The following is a 12,368-nucleotide window of genomic DNA, read 5'->3' as shown; positions in this document are numbered from 1 at the left end:
CTCTGTCTCCGACAGCGACCAATCCAGGCCCCAAGAACCTGGCAAAACCCCCAAAATTTAATAACGATCAATTAACTTTTCCTTCAGGAATCTGTCCAGACCCCCTTTGAACTCAGCAAGGTCAGCTGCCGTCACTACCTTCTCCGGCAATGAGTTTCAGAGTCTAACTACGTGCTGAGTAAAGAAAAACGTTCTCCGATTTGTTTTAAACCTACCACATTCTAATTTCATCTTGTGTCCCCTGGTTCTATTATTGTTAAAAAGTGTAAACAAATGCTTCACATCTGTCCGCTCTACCGCATTCATTATTTTGTAAACCTCTATCATAACAACCCTCAGCTGCATTTTCTCTATGCTAAAGAGACCTAGCCCTCAGAGGGTAGTGGTCTCATCCCTTTTATCATTTTTGTCGCCCTTCTCTGCACCTTCTCCAATTCCTTTATATCTTTTTTGAGATGAGGCGACCAGAACTGAACATAATACTCCAGGTGCGGTCACACCATGGAGCGATATAACGGCATTATAACATCCTCATGCTTGTTTTCCATCCCTTTTCTAATAATACTCAACGCTCTGTTCGCCTTCTTAGCCGCCGCAGCACATTGAGCTGAAGATTTCAAAGTCCTATCCACGATGACTCCCAGATCCCTTTCTTGGTCCGTAACTCCTAAAGCGGAACCTTGCATAACATTGCTGTAATTCGGGTTCCTCCTTCCCACATGCATCACTTTGCACTTGTCAACGTTGAACTTCATCTGCCATTTGGACACCCAATCCCCCAGTCTCATGAGGTCTTCTTGTAATCTTTCACACTCCTCCTGCGACGGGACGACCCTGGATAACTTTGTGTCATCTGCTAATTTAATTACCTCGCTAGTTACTCCCATCTCGAGGTTGTTTATAAATATGTTAAAAAGCAGCAGTCCCAGTACAGACCCCTGAGGGACCCCACTAACTACCCTTCTCTGAGAATAATGACCAATCAACCCTACTCTCTGCTTCCTATCTTTTAACCAGCTCTTAATCCATAATAATAAACTGCCTCCGGTCCCATGACTCTCCAGTTTCCTTTGGAGTCTTTCATGAGGCTCTATGTCAAACGCCTTCTGAAAATCTAGATATACAATATCAACCGGCTCCCCTTTGTCCACATGTTTGTTCACCCCTCAAAAAAATGCAGTAGATTTGTGAGGCAAGACTTCCCTTCACTAAATCCGTGCTGACTTTGTCTCAGTAGCCCATGCTTTTGTATGTGCTCTGTAATTTTATTCTTAATAATAGCCTCCACCATTTTTCCCAGCACCGACGTCAGACTCACCGGTCTATAATTTCCCGGATCTCCTCTGGAACCCTTTTTGAAAATCGGCGTTACATTGGCCACCCTCCAATCTTCCGGTACCACACCTGTTTTTAGGGATAAATTACATATCACTAACAGTAGCTCCACAAGTTCATTTTTCAGCTTTATTAATACTCTGGGATGAATACCATCCGGTCCTGGTGATTTACTACTTTTCAGTTTGCAGAACTGCCCCATTACATCCTCCAAGTTTACAGAGAAATCATTTAGTCTTTCTGACTCGTCTGCTTCAAATACCTTTTCCAGCACCGGTATCCCTCCCAAATCCTCCTCAGTGAAGACCGAAGCAAAGAATTCATTCAATTTCTCTGCTATGACTTTGTGTTCTGTGATCGCCCTTTTAACACCACAGTCGTCCAGCGGCCCTACTGATTCTTTAGCCGGCTTTCTGCTGTTAATATACCTAAACAAATTTTTGCTATGTGTTTTTGCTTCTAACGCTAACTTTTTTTCAAAGTCCTTCTTAGCCCTCCTTATCTCCTTTTTGCATTTGGCTTGACATTCCTTATGTTTTATCTTATTGTCTTCAGTTGGTTCCCTTCTCCATTTTCTGAAGGATTGTTTTTTGGCTCTAATAGCTCCCTTTACCTTACTGTTTAGCCACGCCGGCTGACGTTTGGTCTTTTTTCCTCTTTTTCTAATACGCGGAATATATTTGTCCTGTACTTCTAGGATGGTGTTTTTGAACAGCATCCATGCCTAGTTCAAGTTTTTTACCCTTTCAGCTGCTCCCTTCAGTCTTTTTTTCACTGTTCTTCTCATTTTATTGTAATATCCTTTTCTAAAGTTAAACGCTAGTGTATTTGATTTCCTGAGTTCATTTACTTCGTAGCCAATATCAAAACTGATCATATTATGATCACTGTTATCAAGTGGCCCTCGCACTGTTACCCCCTGCACCAGATCATGAGCTCTTAATCCATAGTAATACCTACCTCCGATCCCATGACTCTCCAGTTTCCTCTGGAATCTTTCATGAGGCACTTTGTCAAACGCCTTCTGAATATCCAGATACACAATATCCACCGGCTCCCCATTGTCCACATGTTTGTTCACCCCCTCAAAAAAATGCAGTAGATTGGTGAGGCAAGACTTCCCGTCACTAAATCCGTGCTGACTTTGTCTCATCAGCCCATGTTTTTGTATGTGCTCTGTAAATGTGCCACTTAAGCAGCCATGGGTTACCACATAAAGGGGGTATTTTACTAAAGCTTTTTTTTTCCATTATCCGTGAAAGCTGGCCATCTGGTAGCCACGCCCATGTCCCGCCTTCGCTACGCCGCCAACATGCCCCCTTGAACTTTCGCCGGCTCGGCGACGGGAAAGCGGCGATGGTGTAAAAAAAGCAGCTTTCGATTATACGGATTTCGCCACTTTTGAGAGATCGCCGGCCATCTCCTGATTTATGTCAGAAGCCCGGCGATCACCTTCGAAAATAAGCCTGATAGAGTGTGAGAGTATGTATGCGATACACAGACTCTCTGCGAGACCGAGAGAATGTATGAGATTTTGAGAGTGACTGTGTGACACATAGTGAATGTGATACAGTGTGAGACATATAGTGTGTGAGAGACAGTGTGTGAGAGTGAGATAGAGAAAGACACTGACTGTGAGAGAGAGAGAGAGAGAGAGAGTGTGTGTGAGAGAGAGAGTGTGTGTGTGACAGAAATACCTCCCCCCCTCCCTCTCTGGTCTCAGGACCCCTCCCCCCTCCTCCCCTCTCCCTCCTCTCAGGTCTCTGGACCCCCTCCCCTCTGGTCTCAGAACCCCCCTCCCCTCTGGTCTCAGGACACCCTCCCTGGTCTGAGGACCCCCTCCACCCCCCTCTCTGCTCAGGATCCCCTCCACCTTTCTGGTCTTAGGACCCCCTCCCCCTCTCTGTTTTTAAAAAGCAAGCGTGGCACCACAGGCAGCCATCAGGCATTGGCTGTCGGCTCTGCAGTCGCTCCTCTCGCCTCTCACGTCGTTGTGCTCCTCCGGCAGGGGCGTATCTGGACTCCGGCGGTAGGGGGGGCCAGAGCCAGAGGGAGGGGGCACATTTTAGCCCCCCCCCCCGCCGCCGCCGAGCCCCCACCGCCGAGCCCCCACCGCCACCAATGACTCCACCCCCCTCCCGCCATCAACCCTCCCCCGCTGCCGTTCTTACTTTTGCTGGCGGGGGACCCCAACCCCCGCCAGCCGAGGTCTGCTTCCACCTGCCGCTGCCATAAAAACTTCTTCTTCAGCCGGCGGGGGACCCCAAACCACCGCCAGCCGCCCCGCGGTGTTTAAAATTCATCTTCGGCCTCCGTGGCCGTGCTGCTGTGATAGGCGCTGCTGAAATCCACTTCGGAGTCTGACGTCGCAGCACGTACAACGTACAACGACGTCAGACTCCGAAGTGGATTTCAGCAGCGCCTATCACAGCAGCACGGCCACGGAGGCCGAAGATGAATTTTAAACACCGCGGGGCGGCTGGCGGGGGTTTGGGGTCCCCCGCCGGCTGAAGAAGAAGTTTTTACGGCAGCGGCAGGTGGAAGCAGACCTCGGCTGGCGGGGGTTGGGGTCCCCCGCCAGCAAAAGTAAGAACGGCAGCGGGGGAGGGTTGATGGCGGTAGGGGGGTCCAGGGCAAAATCTGCGGGGGCCCAGGCCCCTGAGGCCCCACGCAGATACGCCCCTGTCCTCCGGGGTTCTGCTCCAGGGGCAGTGACATGAGAGGCGAGAGGAGCAGCTGCAGAGCCGACAGCCAATGCCTGATGGCTGCCTGCGGTGTCGCGCTTGCTTTTTAAAAACATTTTTGGTGGTTTAATTAGCTCTTTTTGTTTTTGTAGTGGCCGCTGCTGCTCAACAGGAGAAGCAGCAGTGGCCGGAAATGGGAGCTGGTGCCACGTGTTTCATGGAAGACTTGGCAGGTCAGTGTTGGGTGGGCGGGCTTGCGCCCATCCAGGCCCGCCCGTGGCTACGACCCTGTAAGGGGGCCCGGCCTGGTGGCGGATGGAGGGGGGAGCGGCGGCGACCTTGGGGGGGGGTGGAGGGGGAGAGCAATGGCTACGGCGACCTCGGGGGGAGCGGTGGCGAGCTCAGGGGGTGGAGGAGTGAGGGGCAGTGGCGGCGACCTCGGGGGGGGCGAGGGCAGCGGGGGGGGGGGCGGCGGCCCAGTCTCTCGGCGGCCCTGGGTGGAGATGTTGGTGCCTGTGGAGGAAGGGCTGAAGCTGCTTCTGCAACGTTCCAATGTCTCTCACTGCATTCGTGACGTCAGGAGATGGTTACGAATGCAGGTAGCCTCATTGGAACATTGGAGGAGCAAATTATTATATTAGATTATTTGCTAGGGAAAGTGACCCTGACAGAGAACCTTTTTGCAAAGGATTTTCCTTTTAGTAAGTAAGAAAAACATTGTGTTCCGATGTCTGTCAATCAAACCACAGTGTTCTCCGAGGACAAGCAGGCTGCTTGTTCTCACGACTGGGTTGACGTCCACAGCAGCCCCCACCAACCGGAACAAAAACTTCGCGGGCGGTCCCGCACGCAGGGCACGCCCACCGCGCATGCGCGGCTGTCTTCCCGCCCGTGCGCGACCGTTCCCGCTCAGTTTTTTCGATTCCGCACTGGAAACCGGATCGCGGCCTAGCCGCAAGTTTTTCTCTGAGTTTCTTCTCTCTTTTGTACGCGTTCGCGTTTCTTTTCCAAAAAAAAAAAGATAAGTTTGTCCCCTCGTCGTCTTTAACTGCGGGGGCGCCTCGCGGTCGTTTCTTTTCGGGTGTGCTTTTCACCACCACCATAGACGACTTTGATTTCGCCGACGCGATTTTTCCATCGATGTCCTCGAAGGTCCCGAGCGGATTCAAGAAGTGTGGTCGGTGCGGCCGGCAGACTCGCAAACCGATACCCACGCTTGGTGCCTCCAGTGCCTTGGGCCGGAGCATAATACCAAGACGTGCACCTTGTCTCGGCTTGCGGAAGCGGACACAGGTGGCGAGGCAAGTTCTTCGGGACTGTCTTTTTGGAACTTGCGCCGGCCCCTCGACGTCGACGCCCACGGCATCGGTGTCAACGGCCGGATCTTCAGTACCGGTACCGATGTCGATGAAATCGGCACCGACGATGGCACCGACCCCAGGAGTACAGGTACTGCCGGCGACGGCGGGGGTGAGCGGCCGCGCGGGCAATCGGCCCCAGCCACTCCCTCTACCCAGGGCCATCGGGACCGAACCCTGTCAGACCCGATTCCTCAAGGCCGGGGGGGGGGTTCTACCTCCTCTTCATCTCTACCACCCAGCGCCGATGACGGGCACCGAAAGAAAGCTAAAAAGCACCGTCATCGGTCGCCCACGGCGCATGGGACCGCCAGCTCCGGCGCCTCCAGAGATGACTCGACACCGAGGAAGCGGCAGTGCCGAGAGGAGCGTTCCCCCTCGGTCGAAGAGGTGTCGCTGCGTCAGTCCATGGGTGCTTCGGTACCGTCTCCTGGACCCGAGCAGCTTCCGGCACCGACACCCACACCGGCCCCCCTGCCTTTCCCGACAGCGGGCCTTGACGAGTGCCTCCGAGCCATCCTTCCAGGGATTCTGGAAGGGCTGGTGCGCCAGGCTTTGCCGGCACCGGGGGTGCTTGCGCTTGCGGCACCGGTGTCGACAGCCACGCAGGTGGAATCCCTGTCGACGTCGATGGAGGGAGCTTCATCCCCGCCGGCGCGGGAGTCCACCGCTCGACGCCACCATCGAGGACATGGTTCCTCGCAGTCGAGACGGGCCCGGTTCAGGTCAGAGCTGCAAGAGCTCATGTCCGACACCGAGGAAGAGGCCTCGTGGGGGGAGGAGGAGGACCCCAGATATTTCTCCTCAGAGGAGTCTGAGGGCCTTCCCTCCGACCCCACTCCTTCACCGGAGAGGAAGCTCTCGCCTCCTGAGAGCCTCTCCTTTGCCTCCTTCGTCAGGGACATGTCTATTTGCATTCCCTTTCCCGTGGTCTCTGTGGATGAGCCGAGGGCTGAGATGCTCGAGGTCCTCAACTATCCATCACCACCTAGAGAGTCTTCCACGGTGCCGTTGCACAATGTCCTCAAAGAGACACTGCTTCGGAACTGGCTGAAGCCCTTATCTAACCCCACCATTCCCAAGAAAGCGGAGTCCCAATACAGGATCCACTCTGACCCAGAGTTGATGCGGCCCCAATTGCCTCATGACTCGGCGGTCGTGGACTCTGCTCTCAAGAGAGCACGGAGTTCGAGGGATGCCACCTCGGCGCCCCCGGGGCGGGAGTCTCACACTCTGGACTCGTTTGGGAGGAAGGCCTACCAATCTTCCATGCTCATGACCCGCATCCAGTCATACCAGCTCTACACGAGCATTCACATGCGGAACAATGTGAAGCAACTGGCGGACCTGGTCGACAAGCTCCCGCCGGAGCAGTCCAGGCCTTTTCAGGAGGTGGTCAGGCAGCTGAAGGCGTGCAGAAAATTCCTGTCCAGGGGTATCTATGACACCTGTGATGTGGCATCCCGAGCTGCGGCCCAAGGTATAGTGATGCGCAGACTCTCCTGGCTGCGTGCCTCTGACCTGGACAACCGCACCCAGCAATGACTGGCGGATGTCCCTTGCCAGGGGGATAACATCTTTGGTGAGAAGGTCGAGCAGTTGGTGGACCAACTACACCAGCGGGAAACCGCTCTCGACAAGCTCTCCCACCAGGTGCGTTCAGCATCCACCTCAGCAGGTGGACGTTTTTCCCGGGCCAGGCAGGCTGCACCCTACGCCTACAACAAGCATAGGTACACCCAGCCGGCCCGAAGGCCTCCTCAGGCAACAGCGTGCGCCTAAGCAGCCCCCTGCGCCTCCACAGCAAAAGCCAGGGACGGGCTTTCGACTGGATCCACGGGAACATAGCCGCCATCAAAGTGTCCGTACCGGACGGCCTGCCGGTCGGGGGGAGGTTGAAAGTTTTTCACCAAAGGTGGCCTCTGATAACCTCCGACCAGTGGGTTCTCCAAATAGTGCGGTGCGGATACACCCTGAATTTGGCCTCCATTCCACCAAATTGCCCGCCGGGAGCCCAATCCTTCAGCTCCCATCACAAGCAGGTACTTGCAGAGGAACTCTCCGCCCTTCTCAGCGCCAATGCGGTCGAGCCTGTGCCACCCGGGCAGAAGGGGCAGGGATTCTATTCCAGGTCCTTCCTTGTGGAAAAGAAAACAGGGGGGCGTCCCATCCTAGACCTGAGAGGCCTGAACAAATACCTGGTCAAAGAAAAGTTCAGGATGCTTTCCTTGGGCACCCTTCTACCTATGATTCAGAAAGATGATTGGCTATGTTCCCTGGATTTAAAGGACGCTTATACTCACATCCCGATACTGACAGCCCACAGACAGTATCTCAGATTCCGTCTGGGGACACGGCACTTTCAGTATTGTGTGCTGCCCTTTGGGCTCGCCTCTGCCCCACGGGTGTTCACGAAGTGCCTCATGGTGGTTGCGGCGTATCTACGCAAGCTGGGAGTGCACGTGTTCCCGTATCTTGACGATTGGCTGGTCAAGGACACCTCAGAGGCAGGGGCTCTCCGGTCCATGCAGTGCACTATTCAACTCTTGGAGCTGCTGGGGTTTGTGATAAATTACCCAAAGTCCCATCTCCAGCCAGTCCAATCCCTGGAATTCATAGGAGCTCTGCTGAATTCACAGACGGCTCAGGCCTTTCTTCCCGAAGCGAGGGCCCACAACCTCTTGTCCCTCGCTTCTCAGACCAGAGCGTCTCAGCAGGTCACAGCTCGGCAGATGTTGAGACTCCTGGGTCATATGGCCTCTACGGTTCATGTGACTCCCATGGCGCAGCTTCACATGAGATCTACTCAATGGACCCTAGCTTCCCAGTGGTGCCAAGCCACCGGAAATCTAGAAGATGCCATCCGCCTGTCCCTCAGTTGCCGCAATTCGCTGCACTGGTGGACCATTCGGACCAATTTGACCCTGGGACGTCCATTCCAAATTCCGCAGCCCACGAAGGTGCTGACGATGGATGCATCTCGCCTGGGGTGGGGAGCTCATGTCGATGGGCTTCACACCCAGGGACCGTGGTCCCTCCAGGAACAGGATCTTCAGATCAACCTCCTGGAGCTCCGAGCAGTCTGGAACGCACTGAAGGCCTTCAGAGATCGGCTGTCCTACCAAATTATCCAAATTCGGACAGACAATCAGGTTGCAATGTATTACATCAACAAGCAGGGGGGGACCGGATCTCGCCCCCTATGTCAGGAAGCTGTCGGGATGTGGCGTTGGGCCTGCCAGTTCGGCATGCTTCTCCAAGCCACATACCTGGCAGGCTAAACAACAGTCTGGCCAACAGACTGAGCAGAGTCATGCAACCGCACGAGTGGTCGCTCCATTCCAGAGTGGTACGCAAGATCTTCCGAGAGTGGGGCACTCCCTCGGTGGACCTTTTCGCCTCTCAGACCAACCACAAGCTGCCTCTATTCTGTTCCAGACTACAGGCACACGGCAGACTAGCGTCAGATGCCTTTCTCCTCCATTGGGGGACCGGCCTCCTTTATGCTTATCCTCCCATACCTTTGGTGGGGAAGACCTTACTGAAGCTCAAGCAAGACCACGGCACCATGATTCTGATAGCGCCTTTTTGGCCCGTCAGATCTGGTTCCCTCTACTTCTGGAGTTGTCCTCCGAAGAACCGTGGAGATTGGAGTGTTTTCCGACTCTCATTTCGCAGAACGACGGAGCACTTCTGCACCTCAACCTTCAGTCTCTGGCTCTCATGGCCTGGATGTTGAGGGCGTAGATTTTGCTTCATTGGGTCTGTCTGAGGGTGTCTTCCGTGTCTTGCTTGCCTCTAGAAGAGATTCCACTAAAAAGAGTTACTTTTTCAAGTGGAGGAGGTTTGTCATCTGGTGTGAGAGCAAGGCCCTAGAACCTCGTTCTTGCCCTGCACAGAACCTGCTTGAATACCTTCTGCACTTATCAGAGTCTGGTCTCAAAACCAACTCAGTAAGGAATCACCTTAGTGCGATTAGTGCTTACCATCATCGTGTAGAGGGTAAAGCCATCTCTGGAGAGCCTTTAGTAGTTCGATTCATGAGAGGCTTGCTTTTGTCAAGGCCCCCTGTCAAGCCTCCTGCAGTGTCATGGGATCTCAATGTCGTCCTCACCCAGCTGATGAAACCTCCTTTTGAGCCACTGAATTCATGCCATCTGAAGTACCTGACCTAGAAAGTCATTTTCTTGGTGGCAGTTACTTCAGCTCGTAGAGTCAGTGAGCTGCAGGCCCTGGTAGCTCATGCTCCGTATACCAAATTTCATCATAACAGAGTAGTTCTCTGCACTCACCCTAAGTTTCTGCCAAAGGTGGTCTCGGAGTTCCATCTTAACCAGTCAATTGTCTTGCCAACATTCTTTCCCAGACCACATACCCGCCCTGCTGAACGTCAGTTGCACACATTGGACTGCAAGTGAGCGTTGGCCTTCTATCTGGAGTGTACACAGCCCCACAGACAGTCCGCCCAATTGTTTGTTTCTTTCGACCCCAATAGGAAAGGGGTCGCTGTCGGGAAACGCACCATCTCCAATTGGCTAGCAGATTGCATTTCCTTCACTTACGCCCAGGCTGGGCTGGCCATGGCAGTGTCAGTAGCCCACTTGAAGTCAGCCACTATTGAAGAGATTTGCAAGGCTGCGACATGGTCATCTGTCCACACATTCACATCACATTACTGCCTCCAGCAGGATACCCGACGCGACAGTCGGTTCGGGCAGTCGGTGCTGCAGAATCTGTTTGGGGTTTGAATCCAACTCCACCCTCCAGGACCCGCTTGTTCTGTTCAGGCTGCACTCTCAATTAGTTGTTCTTCATAGGTCAATTTCTGTTATGCCCTCGCTGTTGCGAGGTTCAATTGACCTGGGTTCTTGTTTTGAGTGAGCCTGAGAGCTAGGGATACCCCAGTCGTGAGCAGGGCCGCCGAGAGCCAGAGCCGGGCCCGGGACAAGGCCGCCCCAGGGCCCCCCCACCCGAGGTCGCCGCCCACCCGAGATCGCAGGGCCCCCCGTCACCCACCCACCCAAGGTCGCCGGGCCCCCCTCCACATGCTATCAGGCCGGGCCCTCGGAACTAACCTTAAGCCTCCTTTCACTTCGCAGCAAGCAGCGGCACGGCAGACCTCTCATCCTTCCTTCCGTGCCCCGCCCTCGCGGACATTACGTCAGGCGAGGGTGGGACATGGAAGGAAGGAGTGGCCTGACCTGCTGCTGCTTGCTGCGAAGTGAAAGGAGGCTTAAGGTAAGTTCTGGGAGTGACGGAGGGCGGGCCAGGCGGTGACAGAGGGCGGGCCTGGCGGCAGCGGCGCCGGGCCCCCCTGGAGGCCCGGGCCCCGGGACTTTTGTCCCCCCTGTCCCCCCCTCTCGGCGGCCCTGGTCGTGAGAACAAGCAGCCTGCTTGTCCTCGGAGAAAGCAAATGATACATATCTGTAGCAGGTGTTCTCCGAGGACAGCAGGCTGATTGTTCTCACCTACCCTCCCGCCTCCCCTTTGGAGTTGAGTTTTACTCATTCTTTGCTTGTCATTCAACTGAGCGGGAACGGTCGCGCACAGGCGGGAAGACGGCCGCGCATGCGCGGTGGGCGTGCCCTGCGTGCGGGACCACCCGCGAAGTTTTTGTTCCGGTTGGTGGGGGCTGCTGTGGACGTCAACCCAGTCGTGAGAACAATCAGCCTGCTGTCCTCGGAGAACACCTGCTACAGGTATGTATCATTCGCTATTTATTGAAAAGAAAAGTTAAAAGGGGCCCTACTGGCACAATGATTGCAGTGTGAAGCATCAAGCATAGGCACAGATGTAAACCAGGCCTGAATTGTTCTCAGTGGGTGGATGAGATGATGATGCAGAGAGGAAGGTTTTAGATTTGTTAGGAACTGGGCACCATTCCAGGAAAGGGGGAACCTATACCTGAAAGATGGGCTCTACCTTAACCAGGGTGGAACCAGGCTGCCAGCATCAACGTTTAAAAAGGAGATAGAGCAGCTTTTAATCTAGAACCTGGGGGAAGGTTGATAGTCACTCAAAAGCGCACGGTTTGGAACAAGGTATCTTTGAAGGATATCACCAAAACAGGGAAAATAGGGCATCCCGATAGTGAGATTGCAATAAAGACCATAGTAGACCAGGGGGCTTATTTTAAAGCACTTAGACACACAAAGTACCACAGGTTAATTTTTAAAAAGAGTTCCAGAGGTGACCATTGTGCTGCTACCTTGAGATCAACAGACTATCACATTAAGATCTCCTTCCTGAAAGGTGAACATTAGTGTCTCTGCCCCGTTTTGTGTTGCTCCCTGGAATCTCTGCATCCCAAATGCATGATTCTGCAGGTTTTTGTACAGAATCGTGATTGCCAATCATTTGATCACCCACCTGGAATTCTAAGAGTATTTTTCCTGCTATCTTCTGCCACTGCTCTGTTGAAGATCTTAGTATTACCTAGAAAAAGGTAAACTTTTCCTTCCAACCTCTCCACAATATCTCCCCATAAAGATACTGAACAGAAGCACTCCCTGAACTTCAATAATATTCCTTCTGTGAATTATTTGTACCACCAACATCTCTTATCTGCATTGCCTAATCACTCATCTAGTTTCCAATCCATTCTACTATCTTGGGGTTCACTCCCAGTCTGTTTAACTTGTTTATGATTATTCTATTCAGGACAGTGTTAAAAACTATTACTAAAATCTAAACTTATCACATTCCAGCTGTGTTGCTTTTAAGTCTGCATCTTGTTACATTCAGGATATGCCACTATCCTTTCCTTTATAAGATGTCCATAAATTTTCCAATGACAGAAGACAGGCTAATTGACCTGTAATTTCCAACCTTCTCCTTTACCACATCTGCTCTTCTTCAATCCCATCACACTACTCCAAACGCCAAAGACTGATTCAATAACTTCTCTAAAATCCTTTACTACCCTAGGATGTATCCATCCAACCCCGCACTTTCCCACTTTTTGTTTTGCTAGTGCTGCACAAACTGTCTT

This window comes from Microcaecilia unicolor, unplaced genomic scaffold (genome assembly GCF_901765095.1).
Source record: "Microcaecilia unicolor unplaced genomic scaffold, aMicUni1.1, whole genome shotgun sequence".
In the NCBI taxonomy this organism is placed as follows: domain Eukaryota; kingdom Metazoa; phylum Chordata; class Amphibia; order Gymnophiona; family Siphonopidae; genus Microcaecilia; species Microcaecilia unicolor.
This window is presented reverse-complemented; position numbering follows the sequence as displayed.